Below are 16,099 nucleotides of genomic sequence, written 5' to 3'. Positions count from 1 at the left end.
TCTTTTTCTCTTTCTGAAAATGAAATGCTACATGAGATTTCATATGCTCACATTTGCATACTTAATGGGGCATCCCAACAAAAATTTCCACTGTGCCAGATCCTGGTTAGCACAGACACAATTTTGCAACTTCTTTTAAATGAATTCTCTTGGAAAAAAAAAAATATTATGGCATACTGAAACAGGGCAGACAATTCAATAGGAGCATGCTGAAAGCACACACCTGATATCTTGGTGATACCTCAATAAACAATTCAAGCAAGGTGGGCCCAAAATGCCACAGAAATGTGGAGTTGGTTCTGACCCTTCCATGGTTTCTCCAATGCCCTTGGATGTCCCTATTTGCCATGAGAGTGTGCACAAATGATTTGCATTTGAGAGGTCTTTCTGGCTTGTTTATTCCTCTTAATTCTTTACAAGGACATCAAGATGCAGACGATGCCAGGGAAGCTCATCGGAAGGAGGCCACCACGGTGGCTGTGTCTGTAATCCTCCTGCAAGGACTGGAGCCCTTCCTTGGGCTGGTCTTTTGCTGGCCATCTGCTTAGCATTCCCTGGTGGTTCTTGGGTTTGGATCTCTGGTTTGTTTGTCATTTCAGTCTCCCACTTTATTATTTCCAGAGCCAAGTGAACCGCTGCCAAAGCCAATGCAATGAGATTGCATTGTGAGCTTTGTGACATGGTATACTTTTCTTTTTATCTTGAAGCCTCAGCTCCTGGAATTAGTTGATTATGTTAGAATCCCAGCATTCATTTGAAAAAAGAGGGGGGAAGAAAGAGTGGATCTCTGCTCCTCAAGGACCAAGGAAAAAGCTTGAAAAAAAGGATCTCTGCAGACTTAGCAATCACAGGCTGAATGAAAAGAAGCTTTTTTTTTTTTTTTTTTCTTCCCCTCGACATCAGACTGTTTTACAGACAATCATCCTATTTCTGAGTCTCTCACAGTTTTTGAGTTCTGGGTGCTGGCAAACCTGAGTAGCAGCTGTTCCTTTCTAAAGGCAGGGAAAATAAGTAGAGTAATCTCTAAGAGGAGCGGTTATTTTATCTTTGCCCGTGCTGCATTTCCCTCTGGCCCTGCAGCCCAGTGGTCAGCCCAGCACTGGGAACCCTTTGCAGCACTCAAACCCCTGTAAGGCCCAGTGAGAGACAGAGGGACAAGAGTTTGTGTTAACCCAGGACTGTGATTCCCTTGAGGTCAGCAGCAGCAGCTGCTGCTGTCACTGACCCCATAACTTTAAATAATCTTAGCTATGGCTGTGTGTGGCACATCTGAAATGTGATTAGGGCTTGCCCACTTCTGGGGTACACACTGTCCCCCAGCTTGGGGATATATTTGGGATAAAACTACTGGAGCTGGGAAGGGTCCATCATTTATATTTCACTTTGCCTAGTGGACTGTTTTCCTATTTTTATTTGTCTGTGGGAGGAGACAGGACACATAAGTCTGATTTTAACAAAAATATGTTTGTTGGTCTGGATTTTTCATCACTGTGGGCTGAGGCCTTAGGGAAACATATTTTTTTTATTGCTTTTTTCCGCTAACTAAATGGAATTAGCATTCCCTGCCATTGCTGGCCAACTGAATCCACTTGCAAATCAGTGCAAGCAAAAGACAACACCAGTTATGAAGTACCAAAAAGGGAAGTGCTAAAATTAAAAGAATAACAGAAAAGAAAATTAAGACCTGTACGTCAAATTTGTTGCTTGATTAACTTGCTAAAATTTACAGTGCTTGATACTTGCCAGTTTGCTGATGTGCTTTTGTTTTCTTTCGGTCTGTCAGATTTCTTTAGTACTTTTTTTAATCTGGAGATAAGATTAAAAAAAGATAAGACTTTGGGGTTTTTTTGCATATAATGTACAACAGGAATTTTGCATATAATGTACAACAGGTGGAAGGAGTGCATGTGTAGAGGCTTTGGTGTAGGGTTTTATGGTGGAGCCCCTGTTCTTTAGCTGGGAAATGATTTTACAGACCTTTGATCAACCAAACCTGGCACTTCATTGGAATTTTAAGGAAAGGGAGGGTCCCAGTCCCATAAAGGGAAGGGAACAGCAGCAAGCGGCCATGTGATGTAAAGCTCTCTTTGAACACAAGTTTAACCTGTCCTAGCAACCACTAGTCAGTAGCTGCTGAGCTCATTGCAAATTCTACCTTGATACTGAGCTCCAGAGTAACACGTGGAAGGAAAGCACTCATTGCCATCTGCTAGACCCAAAGCATTTGCATATGGTTGCAAAACAACCAACTTTTTGGAGTACAAAAAAACCCCATTTCCACCGATTCCCTCTCCAACACATGGAGCTCCAAGGGAAAAGGAGCTGTGCTGCTGCTGGAGCCTTTGTACCACTCTGGGTGGCCGAGCCCCTGCTGCCACTTGGCTGCTGGGCACCGTCTGCTTTGCTAAAAGGCTTTGGCAGGGAGAGGGATGGGGAAAAATAAAATGAGAAGGGGGAAAAAAATCAATTAAAAAATAGGGCACTGAAGCTGTTGAAGGGTCTAGAGCGCAAGTCTTGTGAGGAGCTGAGGGTGATAACCTGGAGAAAAGGAGGCTCACAAGAGATCTTGTCTATTTCTACAACTACCTGAAAGGAGGCTGGAGCCAGATGGAGCTTTGGCCTCATCTCCCAAAGAATAAGCAGTAAAACAGCCTCAACCTCCAACAGGGCAGGTTTGATAGGATATAAGAAATAAATTCTTCACTGATAGGATTGTCAAGCACGGGAACAGACTGCGCTGGGAATAGTGGGGCCAGCATCCCTGGAGGTATTTCAGCGATGTGCAGATGTGGCACTTTGGGACACGGCTTAGCGGTGGGGTAGGGCTGGAATTGATGGTCTTGATCGTAAAGGTCTTTTCACACCTGAACGACTCTGTGATTCTGTGAAAAGCAGGGGGGAAATGGGACAGGTGGTTGAAAAAGGAAAAGGGGGCAGGAAAAAAGGAAAAGGGGCAGGAAAAAGGGAAAGGGGGCAGGAAAAAGAGCGATGGGAAAATGGAAGGGAATGGCGAGAAGGGGAGAAATGAGGAAGGGAAACAGTGGGGTGAAAAGGGAGAAAAAGCAGAAAAGCGGGGTGAGAGAAAAAAGGAATAAAAGGCGAGGGGGGAAAGGAGGAATAAAAAGAAGAGCCTGAGGAGGCAGCGGCGCTCCCGGCGCGGTGCCGGTGCCGCGGGTGCGGCGGGCGGAGGCGCGGCCGGGCCGGGCCGGGCCGGGGCGGTGCAGCGGGGCCGGGCCCGCCTCTCCGCGCCCCCCCGCGGGCCGGGGCGCCGCGGCCGCGTGTCGGGGGCGGCGCGGCTGCTGCGCCGCGGCTCGAGCAGCGCCGCGCCCCCGCTGCCGGAGCAGCCGCTCCGCCGCCGGCCCCGCGCTCCGCCGGCATGATCTCCTGAGGGGCCGAGCCCGCCCCCGGCCCGGTGAGTGCTGCTGAGGGCCCGGCCCGCGCTCGGACTTGGCGGAGTTTCGGGCTCCGGCCGGCGCTGTCCTTCGCGGGGGGACGCGGCCCTCGGGGTGCTCCCCGCGCCCCGGCTTCCCCGCGCCTCCCTCCCTCACATCGCTCCCTCGCATCCCTCCTTCACATCGCTCCCACTCATCCCTCCCTCGCATCCCTCCCTCGCAGCGCCGTGGCTCCGTGTTGGCATTCCCGGAGGGAAAAGTGTCTCTTGGCAGCGGGCGGACGCTGCCCGGCCCTCTGCAAGGCTCGGCCGAGCTTTGCGGGGGATGCTCGGTGTCGGAGCGGGGCGAGGCTCCCGTGGGGACGCGACTCTGCAAGTGCCCCTCGGGCTGAGTGTTCACAGCGGGCATGTGGGGGGGGGCTGCGGAGAGCGCCTTGGGCACCTGCGAGCAGCAGGTGAAAGAAAACGGGCTCAGATCGGGTTGGATCGGGGAAAAGCGCCGGGAGCCGCGGGGGATGCGGCGCTAACAGGTGCGGTGGTCGCGGCTGCTTTGGTGCCGGGAGGGGTTTCCGCGCCCCGGGCGGGTCTCGGTGCTGCTGCCGGGAATCGGAGCCGCGGGCGGGTCCCGGCAGCCGCCCCGGAGGCGCGGGGCTGAGCGCGGTGCGGAGCGGGGCGGTGGGAGCCCTGCGGTGGGAGCCCTGCGGTGGGAGCCCTGCGATGGGAGCCCCGCGGGATGCCGGCTCCGAGGTGCGAGGTGATGCTCACAGGTGAGACCGAAGCTCCCGTGCTTCCCGCACGGATCGGTGTGTTGCCCCCGTTGGGAAAATGTATCCGGTAATGCAAACTTTCAAAGTAAGGGGTTTTCAATGAGAGGCTCGTTTCGCCGGGTTTTGCAGAATTTCTCAGGGTTGTTGGTGATGCACTTTGTTTTCTGGTGGTCTTAAGGAGTAGCTGATGTAGAAGATGCCTTTTGGTCTGCGGTGTTAAGAATGTTTGTTGAAGTGTCTTTGCTTTAGCGTTTGTGAATTCCATGTATAATATGTAATAGGAAAAGAAAAAGTCTGGTATAAATATATATCAGACTATGAAAGGGTATAAAGCCCATGGATCTAAGTGCTTCCTGTTAAGTCAACTTTTAAAACAGCTTCTCCCTAGGCAGTAATTCACATTTTTCAAGGGGAGAAAGGATGGGTGCAATTGAATTGTTCAAATTAAGTCAAAATGAATTGCTTAATATTCAGAGGAGTTGATGAATGAGCCATTAAATCAACACTTGCATAGCGTTTCATTGAAAAGAAAAATGAACAACTCTCCATTGTGTGCTGGGCAGAATAGGTCAGCCAGTGACGTTGCTACATCAGTGTGCTGAACTGAGTCCTCCTCCTGCTAACAGATGTGTTTGCTGGGTGACATTCCTTAGGCATGGGAACGAGCTCCTGTGCCCTGTGTGATGAGGATTAGCATCTGCTATAAATGACTGTAATCGTCCCAGCTTCATCTCGAAGGAGAGAAATCTTGGTTAGGTTTCATTTGGCATAAATTAACATAATTTTATTGACTCCTCGTGTTGATGTATGTCTGTTGAGAATCCACTCCTCTATTTCAAGCTATGTTTTTGTTTTGTTCCTCCCCCCCCAAGGAAAGGCTATATTTTTGAATGCCAGTTTGAGGAAGAAATTATACTGATAAATGGAAAAATAAGGGTCATTATTTTGAAACAAGATTCCTTGTAGTAAAAGCTGTTTTCAGAGCATCACCTCTCAGCAATACAGAGGGTGAGCCTTGCTTCCAAACCCTTTGATTAGCGTAGGCACAACTGTTGCAATCATCTTCTTGCCACAGAAAAATTACCTTTGTCTTTGCCCCTTGAAATCCTTGTGTTGGAATGCACTGTGGATGTTGACTGTATCCTTATTGTGCCTTCTGGAAACTTCCAACACTTTGAAGAGTCATGGATGGTATGCCCCTGATGTTTTCCAGTTGCACCTCTTTGCTTTGTAGGTAGCTTGGAATAGCTAATTTTGCTGAAAGCTTTTAAAACTGAAGAAGTGACAGCTCTTCTGATTTGTGCATGTAAACTGAGTATTGCAAGGGGGAAATTGTGGAGGTGGGTTTTATTGTTTCTGGTGTTTTCCTCTTTTTTTTTTTTGTTTTTTTTGTTTCTTTTTTTTTTGTTGTTGTTTTTTTTCTTTAAGGTTCAGAGAAACAGATTATCCAGGCTCCAGGTGGGAGGATTGTAAATTGATTTAGGACTTGAGAAAGCTGCCTGCGTACAGGTCATTTGGCCAAGAGAGAGAGCTGGTGTGCAGCCCTTCAGACAGGCAGGGGCATTTATTCAGGTTTATAATTACATAGAAGTGTGTTGTGTTATGTAATGTGGTCTGCTGCTCTTTATTTTGGGTGGTGTGTATGGACCCAGAAGTCCTGCACAGATCTTTGGGTGATGGGTTATTAGCAGGAGCTGCTTGGATGTTTGGGGAGGTTTTGTGAGGAAGCAGATGGACAATTGTGTGTTTTCCTCATGGGAGAGGAGGTTCTGGATCTGGAAATGCCTTTAGGTAGTGCCTGCTGGTGGTGTGCATTTCTCAGATGTTTTGTTATTCTTAGAGGCCAGGGTAGCTGCAGGTATTTTTGTGCACCAGCAGTGTCTGGATTAGAGTAGTTTTTATTTGCTCCTAATCGTCCATAGAAATAAAAGAAGTAAAAATATTTTTTTCTGAAAACCTATTGTGCCTTGTGAGGATATCCTGCTCTTTCTGTTTCTTTGCTTACTATTCTTCTCTGAAATCATAATGCATTTCTTTAGTTCTTTTGATAAAGACTTTAACTCAAGCTTACTGGAAAATAGCCACTCTATACTGAGAGAGTTCTGGCATCTTATTGACTTATTTTGGGAATACTGGAGAAAAATATCTAAGATTCACTTTCATTGATTAAATCCTCCAGGGCAATCTTCTAACACTGCAGTTCTCTGGGTGCAAAATTAACTTTCTTCATTGTCTGCTCCTGCTTTTATTTCGTTTGTGTGAGTCCCAGGCTCTCTTACCAGTTTACATCAGTCCCTTAGGTGTGCTTGGAGTGGAAGGTGTCTCAGTGTGAAAGCTCACACACATTGTCACTCTCTGCGCCCATTTGTCTCTGGCCACCACCAGATCCCTCAATCCTGTTGGCCCTACAACAGTCCCAGAGGATTTTGCACCAGCCCATGGTTCTTTCCACCTGTGAAATGTTTCCTGAGTGATTGTAAAAAAAGTAAATATTAACAGCTACCTCGATGCTTTTCCAGAGGTTTGGGCAAGATAGCACTTTAGGTGCAGCTTAATGACAAACTTTGATTTATGAGGTAACTGAAAATGTTTGTATTTGTTGGATGTGGAGTGAAAGCATAGGAGCTTTCTGCATTTCATCTGCAGCTTTTCCATCACAATGTACAGCTAACAGCTTGTCTCTCATTGATTTTAGTAACAGATTTCTGCTGAATATGCCTGGAATAGTTTGAAGACATACTAACTTTTTGGGGGGCATTAGGTTACTCAACACCATAAAGAACTTTGCAATGTCTGCTTAGATAACCTTGAAAAATCTAAGGTTTTAGCTACTCTTTACATTCTCCCCCTGCCTGGGTTTAAGATGGATCCTATGGGAAGGCTGCTGTGTTTTTCTTTTAAGGGGGAAATGTTTAAAAGAAGCAAAAGTATGCTCTCCCCCACCCCTGATCAAGGGCTGCTGTGACTCCTGTACCTGTGTGTTTTCCCTGTGAATTCTTTGCCTTCTTCCTCTCTGCCTCCATCAGCTGCTCTCATAACAAGTCACATCAGGTGAGCTGTATCTGACTTGTTTGGAAACAGTTCAAAAGGATCCCATTGACATTACCAGGCAATGGGTCACGCTTGAAATCTTGCCATCCTGGTGTTAAGCCTTTTCTGTTTTTCTTTTCTTCACTTGCACCTTGATTTCTGACATATTTTTAGCTGCTGTGAATTTGGATAGAGCTAGTGAACAGGGATTTGGTATTGGGTTGTTTTTCTTTTTTTGTCTTTGAGAAATAGGGGATTTTATTTTTCACTAAAGATGGAGCCCAAGGGTGATTATCTGTTTTTCTGCTTAGCAAAGAAGGATGCTAGTTCCTCATGGAGGTGAAAACTTTGTAAAATCTCAGGATTGCCACTCAGTTTAACGCTAGAAGCTGATATGGATATTGGAGCTCTGCTATTTTTATTTTTTGAATTAATAATACTTTTAAGATTGTGGTGCTGCACAGAAAACTCCATGAATCTAATGCACTGCAGAGTGGTAAGCTTGGTAGTGTTTGGTGGTTGAAATATACCTATTATTTTCCCTCTTGGTGCCATAGGGTTTGTCAGGTTGGGTGCTGGAGAATTACCAGGAGTGCAGAAGAGCAGTGCTGGGACCACATCCAGGGAAGTGCTGCCCACTGTTGGGATGAGCCAAGATTTGCTGTGACCTCCCTAGGAGATGAAATGCTGCTGTAGTGGCTTCATCTGCTCCTTGCATGGAAGCCATGTGAGCAGTTAGGCAGTCTCATTTCTTCTTTGGCAGTGTGGCAGCAAGGGGAAATGATTTAATTAAAAGCTTCCTGCCTTCTCCAGGGGATTCCCTGGTGGGTCACCAGCTGAGGTTCTGCTTTCTGCCCATCAGCAGAAGCTTTCACCAGCCTGGCTCAGTTCACATCTCTGTGGGCAAGGAGGGAGCAGGAGGCTGAGCACATCTCTCTGAGGCTGAGCACATCTCTCTGCCCATTTTCTTGCTTTTTTTTTCCCTTCTGTGAGCCTGAGAAATAAAGTTTGTTCCTGTGTAATCCTGACACGACTGAAGAACCTCTTGCTGCAGGCAGCTCTGTCACTCTCTGTAGTGCTTGGATTGCTCAGCAGAGGGAGAAGAGACCATAATGCTGAAGGCACCCAGACACAGCCAGAGCCATTTCTCTGACAGACAGCAGGGAGAAGAGTCCCAAATCCTCCCTCCCTGCTTGATTTTTTTTTCCTGTCTTCACTTCTTGTTTTGAAGCTCGGAGCTAAGCTGTGATTTTTCACCTCTTAATCAAAAGTAGCTGCCTCAATGTGTAGGTTAATGGACTATTTCAGATGGCAGAGTGGGTGACTGTGATAGAAAAGATGAGTCCAAATCCAAGAAGCAGCATGCTTGAAAAAAAATCTCATCCATCCAAGCACTTCCTAAATATTCAGGAGCTTTCCTAAATACTTAAAAAGAAATGTTGGAATTGACCTTTAGTGACTGAAGCTTTACAACACATCCAGAGATAAACAAAATGAACCAAAACCAAACCCTTTGAATTAGTTGCAATTCAAGCAGCCAGTAAAGCCCATGACTCATCTCCAGGTCAGATTTTTAACTATCATGAATCAGTGCAGCTCCATTCTTTTCCCAGGCACTGTGCCAGTGCTGCCACTGGCTGGAGGGCTGGCCTGCTATTTTTGGGGGGGTATGAAGTTTGAACAGAAGATTGTGAGATTATGACAAAGTTGTGGAGTTTTGTTTGGGGTTTTTGTATGTGTGTTTGGGGTTTTTGTATGTGTGTTTGGGGTGATGTATGTTTGAGGTTTTGTATGTTTGTTTGGGGTTTTTGTATGTTTGAGTTTTGTATGTGTGTTTGAGGTTTTGTATGTTTGTTTGGGTTTTTGTTTGTTTGGGTTTTTTGTGGATGGGAAGGATACTTGTTTAAAGAACAAAACCTGTCCTCAGGCTAATCGACAGCATTGCTCAGCAGAGATTTGCTCCCCTGCAGCATATTGTGAGGAGATCCAGGAGAATTAGACATTTGTTTTTTTGTCAGAGATGTCGGTTTAATGTGATAAGAAAACAGCTGCCAGATAAAAGCAGGATGCTAAACATGAAATGGAACAAAACCAATGGGAAGTTCCTGCAATTTGATTGAACAAATCAGTGTTGTGGAGACCTGACTCGTTCCCTGTTGAGGGTGATGTGGTCAGCTTTGGGGCTGTACTCTTCAGAGCAGAGAGTGTTAGTGCTCCTGCAGCGCTGAAATTAATGAGGTGCCATTTACTGAGGGCTTGAGGAGCTGGAGCAGATGAAGCTGTGGGCCCTGGTAGAGGCAGGAGCAGCTTCCAAACTTTCCCCTGCACAATCAAAGGGCATGACCTGACTGCCCTGGCCACTTTCTAAATAAATATGTTCTCTTAAAGCATGAGCCAGGCACCCACAGGGGGTGAGGATAAGGGTCTTAACTCTCTTTTAGACAGGGAAATGTGCCTAGCAGGCAAATGTGGAATGTGCTGTTAGGAAAGCAGAAGGAGCACTGTTGAGAGGTGCTGGTCGCCCAGGGAAAAGCAATTGATGAAGGCTTTTCCATCCTCTGCACTGGAAATCCAACCAAGGCCAGCTCTGGGTTTGCTTTCCATGTTCTTCCCTTCCCTCCAAACCAGTTATGAAGAAAGGTCTGTGCTCCATCCCTGATTCCAGCCCTGCCTGCATGGGCTCTGCTCAGGGCAGGCAGAGGGTGACCAGGTGGAGCTGATGCTGTTCAACAGCCCAAGAAACACCTCTCTCCACAGGAGAGTTTGTCTCTGCTGGATAATGAGCTCTGCTGAGCTGGGACTGAGTTGCTGCAGCAGGGATCAGAAGGAAGCACAAATGAGGATGCAGCACTGGGCACCTCCTCCAGCCTCTTCTCTCCATAGCAAACAGCTAATTAACTGGGAGCTGCTGGGCTGCTGCTGGCCTGGCTTCCTGGGGAAGGATCTTGAGCAGTTTGTCTTGCTCCAGTAAGTTTCTGAAGTCTTTCAAAACTGTGCATTGCAGCAACACCTCAGTTTTTATTCTGACTTTTAGGCTTTTGCAAGTGTGACATCTGATAGTGGAGGTGGGCAGTGAAGCTTCAGCTGAAGGGAGAGTTGTTCAGGTACAGAATGCATAGCCATGGGTTGAGAGCCTTTCCATGATGTACAAAATAACCTGCCAATGTCTCTGTTTATATTTGAAGTACAAAATCCTTTATGCAGAAACTATAAACGTTTTTTGGGTGGCGGCGTGGGCAGTCTCGCTCCTCTTGCAACTTATTTTATGGCTATAAATGGGATGTAAGTGGATTTTCTGCCTTGTACTATCTGTCTGAAGGAGGATAAAATTCACTGTTATTACTGTCATGCTCAGGTAAAACAGTAACCCTGAATTTTAGCGGTTTTACCTTCTGAAGTTCACAGATACTGCAATTCAAAATTTTATTTTTTAGTATACATGACTTCTTGAAGAAGTGAAGCTAAAATATTCTTTAAATCAAGAATTTACCTTACTTAACCTGACTGCACTACAGAAGAATCATAGCCCTCACAGGGTACAGCTCAGTTTTCTGCTTACATGTTGCCCTGAAGAGCTGAATTATTTTGCAGGTTTTTTTTTCACAGAGCTTGCACTAGTGGTTTGCAGGAAATCATTAGTTGTATTACTGTTTCAGTGTGGGCACTGGGAAATCCACTTTTATCTGTTCCTGCTTACTAGTATGCTGCAAAAGGCTTGCCTTGCATGTACTGAAGCATGATTAATTTGGGGGGGTAATGATGAAACTGCAGTGCTTTGATAGGTTGATTATTTTATGCTCTGCCAGAAATGGATACTTGAAAGAAGATAGATCTGAACAAGATATTCAAGAGCCAGTTACTGGTTTGAGTTAGCTAACAGGGAATAGGCCAATCCTACTGCCACTGGTGTCAGTGAAAATAGAGAGTGAAGTCAGGCATGCAGTAATTAATTACCTACAGGTGATGATTTTTGAAGTAGTGAATAAAAGATTTGAAGTGCTGGTTGAATTGTCTGAAAACTAAATCTGTTCTTTCTGTCTGGCTTCTGCTGAACAACAGGTACTTCTGAATTCCACTGCCCAGGCTGGGGGATCTGGCAGATGTAGCCCTTATTCAGGCTGATGTTATACACCATTGCATGTTTAATTTCTCTATTTGAAAGTAATCTTTCAAATAGAGGGTGGGTATTTTATTGGTTTAGGGAAAAAGCACCTGCACACTGATTCCTGAGTGTTACAGTAATGAAGTTTTCTGGAAACAGGTATTTCCTGAAAGAGCTTTGTGAAGTCAGAGGTGAATGATTTTAAGTATCATGTTTAACAGTTGTCTTATTACTGGCATGGAGGACATTATAGTTATTATAATTGAGTCAGATATTGAAAAATGGTGCACTTAAATGTCTCCATTGTTCTTCTTTTCAACACCACTGTTATGAAGTGCCTTTAGTGAAAGGTTGGAGTGGGATAGTGCCTGTGAGGCTGAACTCGTGTTTGTGGGAATAGTTGAATCTTGTGAAAAATTATACAAAGCATGGAAGTTTTGTAAGCAGCAGAATTGTTTCTTAGATGATTTTGTGAATTAGTAGTTTCTATGTTGGAATTTTCTCAGCATCAGAATGTCCAGCAGGCCAGGTTTTTTGTCATTCTATTGTACTTTTGGCTCATAGCTCTTAATGCCTCTTCCTCTCTATGGGGAGATTAAAGAACTAAGTCGAAAATGATTTCTGCAAATTTTACATCCTGAGCAGTTGATGGTTACTCATGAACATGGTGTGAAAAGTTATGGTGGGAGTGGAAATTATGCTTTTAGGGGTAGGGTCAAGATATGAATGTGTTGCTGATGTAACAGAGCAGCTGCCTCATGTGGCTGGCTCCATCCTTGTCTATTGTTTGTCCCGGGAAATGAGATTTGATTTTCAGGTGGGAAAAGGCTGTTTAATCATAAATAGCACAAAACCCCTTGGTTTTCATGTGCTAAGCAAGAATGTTCTTACAGGGATCAAAATACTTCTTTTTTGGCACTTCTGTTTCCCTTTACTTATGGGAGGCTTCTGATGTGCTTGAATTTGGCTTTTCATCTAGTTTGGACCTGAGTCTTTGGGTTATAACACAAGAAATTGTCTAATGGACCTGGGGTGCTCCAACCCAACCTGAGCCTATTATCTGGTATTTTAGATGCTCAGTGCTGTGCTTATGTATACTCTTTATACACAAAAGTTGTTTTTTTCCCTCAGCTTGTGAAGGCAAAAGCCAGAATGTGCAGCTTTTCATATGGAAATGGAAAATACAGTGTTCAGCTAGCTTGAGCCTGCCCTTTTTGGGATAGGAGATGGCTCTGGAGGGTGTTTTTTCTTCTCTAACTTATGAAGCAATTTGAGTCTAATCTACTCCATAATTTCAAGCCTTGTATGATATTTCCCATTTGTTACTCTAATAAGACCAAAGGTAAAATTTTATAGCACATTGTGAGCTGAATGGTCAACGTCTTATTAAATGTCTTTGCTTCCAGGGCAGGTGGAAATGAGAGAAGTCTCTTGCAGATCACAGCCCAATTAATACAATTTATCTAAACATGCCCTGGCTTATCCTACTAACACTTCACAGGGAAGTAGAAATTGTGCTCTCTGTGTGTTCTGCCTCACAGGAAAATAAGAGCAATGCAGGTGGACAGACAAAAGGTTCATGCAGCTCTGCATCCTGTGTGTGGTATGGATCACACCTGGGTGGGTTGGCTCTTCTTCAGGCTGTAGAGTCCCAATGTACTCCTACTTCTGTTTCATTCTTAGCAAAGTGAAGCTTTTCACTGTTCAGAAGTAATTTTGGTCTTCTGATCCATCACATCATATGATGTCTTCATATGTTTTCTTTTAAAGATGACATAAGCAGAAATAGATGAGTTTTTAAGATGCAGATAAATCATGAGTTTCTGACATGGTATTTTGTATTTCAGCCTTGATACCTTTCCCTAGAAGTTCCAAAATTATTTGCTTATTATTTTTGGGTTGCTGCTGAGCTGATGTTTCCAGAAAGTTGTCTGTAGTGACTGCATCTCTTTTCTGCATTAGAACAGCTAATTCAGAGTCTGTCAGTCTATGTGGACAGTAATACCCCTTTATTTCAGTGCAATATTTTGCATTTATTAACATATAATTTATGCTGTCATTTTGCTGTCCAATCCCAGTGTCTTGAGACTCTTCTGCAGCTTTCACATCAGTTGTAATTTTACCTGCTCCTAATTGTTCTGTCTTTTCAGCATAGCTTGGCATTTCATTGCCTCGCTGTCCCTTTCTCAGACCAGGAACAGGTATTTGAACCAGTACAGGTCTTAGCAGAGATGCTGAGGTGATGTGTTATTTCCTTATTTCCAAATGATGTATTATTTCCTTTATTTCCTTTTTTTTTTCCCTTCCAGTTGATGATCCATAAGATGCCCTTGTTTTCTCTCCCATCATAGCCTGCCTTTTAAAAGAATCTTTTCTTAGGATTCCTTGAGACTGTTTGCTGAAGGATTTGGGAAAAGCCCTGTGTACTGCATGAGCCACCTGCATGTCCCTGCAGACCATGTCCCTTGTTAACTCTTTCAGGGAATTCTAACAGATTGTTGTGCATGACTGCTCTCTGCAAAATATCTGACTCTTTCCCGGTATATCATGCACCCACTTATTCAGTTCTTTATTATATTTTCTATCAACTCTTTTTGTATTGAAGTTAAACTCAGTGGTCTGTATCTTTGAACATTTGGCTTTTTAATGAAATGTTCAACTGTGGGAAGACAAAGAAGTGGAGTATGTTTTTTGTGTGATATTTTGTGAGTATTATGTTTTTTGGGAGGTTTTTTCCCCTCTCTGAACTGTAAGGTTACAGCTTTGTTCAGAGTTGTGGGGTTAGGATCAGAAATCATGGAAACAAGGCATGGGCATCACTGCCACATCCCCACGGTGTTATCATGTTACACTGTGTGACACTGCCACATTTCACCATGGAAATTTTCAAAGCGGCGCCCTGGGGTTTACAAGATCGACTTTATCAATGGTAATAAGCTTTAATCTATTTATTGCAAGGAATAAATCAAACACTAGAACTAATGTGGACTGAAACCAAATGTTGTATTACAGTTTTAAGCCTTTCTTGTATATACAATTATCAAGACACAGGGCTGTGTGCCCACAAAAGGAACTTTAATTTCACATTTTAAAGGTTCCAGAAATAAATTTACAAGTCGGGGAGATACTTTTGTTTTACTCTCTGTTCATTGCTCTACAAAACCCTAACAGAATGCCATTACTGCAGGCTTCTGACGCCAGCATTTGTCACTAGCCTTGGATTGGGACTCTGTTTTATGGAAAATTTAATGCTAGAAGCTTATCTATATTCTCAGCAGGAGAATCTGCAATATATATATGAAGTCTTGTAATGAAAAGCCATAGGAGAAAGCTGCAGCCCTTGTAAACAGCCACCTCAAGAAGGGCTGGCAGGCGTTGCAGGATTTATTTTGTTTTGCGCTTTTGTTTTGCACTGTGGGTCTCTCCTGAAGCACCAGGTGTGGTGGGTACCTGTGACCCTGTGCCGGGGCTGAGGGAGCTGCCAGTCCTCTCCACTGTGGCAGCAGAAAGCATTTACTCACTAAACCATCATCATCTCCACCAAAGGCTGGGGAAATCCATGGGTTACAGGACTGTCAGGTGTAGATCAGCACAGTCTCCAAATTTTGTCTCATCAAGAATCTTCTCTCTGGTCCACTATGGTGACCTTGCACTTAAAATGGTCATTTATTGTAGATGAATGTACTGCCTCTTAAAGAAAAAACCTGGGCTACCTGTTTGGTGAAGCTCCTGTAATAGCCTCAAAATCTTGTGATAAAATTGAAACAGCCAGTCAGTGGAGGATCTGGACATAAAATTCAATGATGTTTCCACTTAATTTTGTTGTTCTGCCTTCCATTCTGTCTGGGATTTGCTGTGCTTCACTTGCAGTTAAAAGTGAAAAGCTTTTGTCGTTCATGGAGCAGCTGGGTTCTCAGTCCTGAGCAATTTTAGGGTTGTGGCACCCAAAAGGAATAAAATTTCCACAGTTCCAGCCATTTGGTCCCGAGAAGGCAGAGCCCTGAGGGTGACAGTAGCTCCTCGTGTTCTTTGGCTCTTGGTGGCAGGAGTCATTTCCCAGTGCAAACTGCATTCTGCCCTTGTGCTGTGTCCCCAAAACTAAGGGGGAGGGTGGCTCTGGCCACCTTGCTGTGCCAGGTCCCTGCTGGTGCAGCTCAGGCAGCCCAGTGACATTGCTGCTTGTGTCTTGCATCACCTGAATTCAAGCCTGGGTTTATTCCAAAGGAGTGGCTGCTCCATGGGGCATCTTTCCAATCACATAGGCTTTAATCTGGTGCCAGCAGAAGATCTTCATTTTTTCCTCCACGCACTGCTTCTACAACATTGCTTGAGAAAAATTGTGTTTTCTTTCTGTTTTCTCTCAGCACCTTAGAGTGAGTCATGAGTTTGTTTAAGAGGGCTCCCAAAGACAGAGAGATGGAAAGAAAGCCAACAGAGCCAATTGTGGATCACAAGAAGCTCAGCTGAGCTCAGGTTACAGATGAACCTGCAATTGTCAGTACACTATTTTTGCCTCCAGCCAGCCAGTGTTGGTCTGCTCCATTTAATTTCAGAGATAACTTCTTGTCCCAGTGCTGTAGTTTATGATCCCCCATACATGTGACCACTGGTTTAATGGTCCCTTTGCACAAAGAGTGAAAATATCACGGGCAGGTAGAAATAAGGCCTGAAGTGTGACTCAATTCTTGAGTGAGGTGAGTTAGAAGCAGAGGAACAGGAGAAGACAGCTCAGCTGCTTTTGAGAAGGCCTGGAGCTGCATGGGAGCTGAGAGGAAATTCCTGCTGCTCCACTCGTGGAGATGGAGAGAG

General features: G+C 44.7%; 1 protein-coding gene across 1 annotated transcript in view; it reads left to right on the top strand.

Moving 5' to 3' along the window:
• Positions 1-3,345: 3,345 nt before the first annotated feature.
• The window catches only part of SGCD (sarcoglycan delta), a 300,479-nt gene continuing 287,725 nt past the window's right edge, over positions 3,346-16,099 (top strand). Inside the window, exon 1 of the mRNA XM_054287886.1 lies at positions 3,346-3,412. The gene's annotated coding sequence lies outside the window, so the exon portion shown is untranslated. The remainder of the gene's footprint in view (positions 3,413-16,099) is intronic.

This window comes from Melozone crissalis, unplaced genomic scaffold, assembly GCF_028551555.1.
Source record: "Melozone crissalis strain CALT ecotype California unplaced genomic scaffold, PUWL_Pcris_2 ptg000061l_1, whole genome shotgun sequence".
NCBI lineage: Eukaryota > Metazoa > Chordata > Aves > Passeriformes > Passerellidae > Melozone > Melozone crissalis.
Note: the sequence above shows the minus strand (reverse complement) of the source record. Positions and strands in the feature narration are given on the sequence as shown.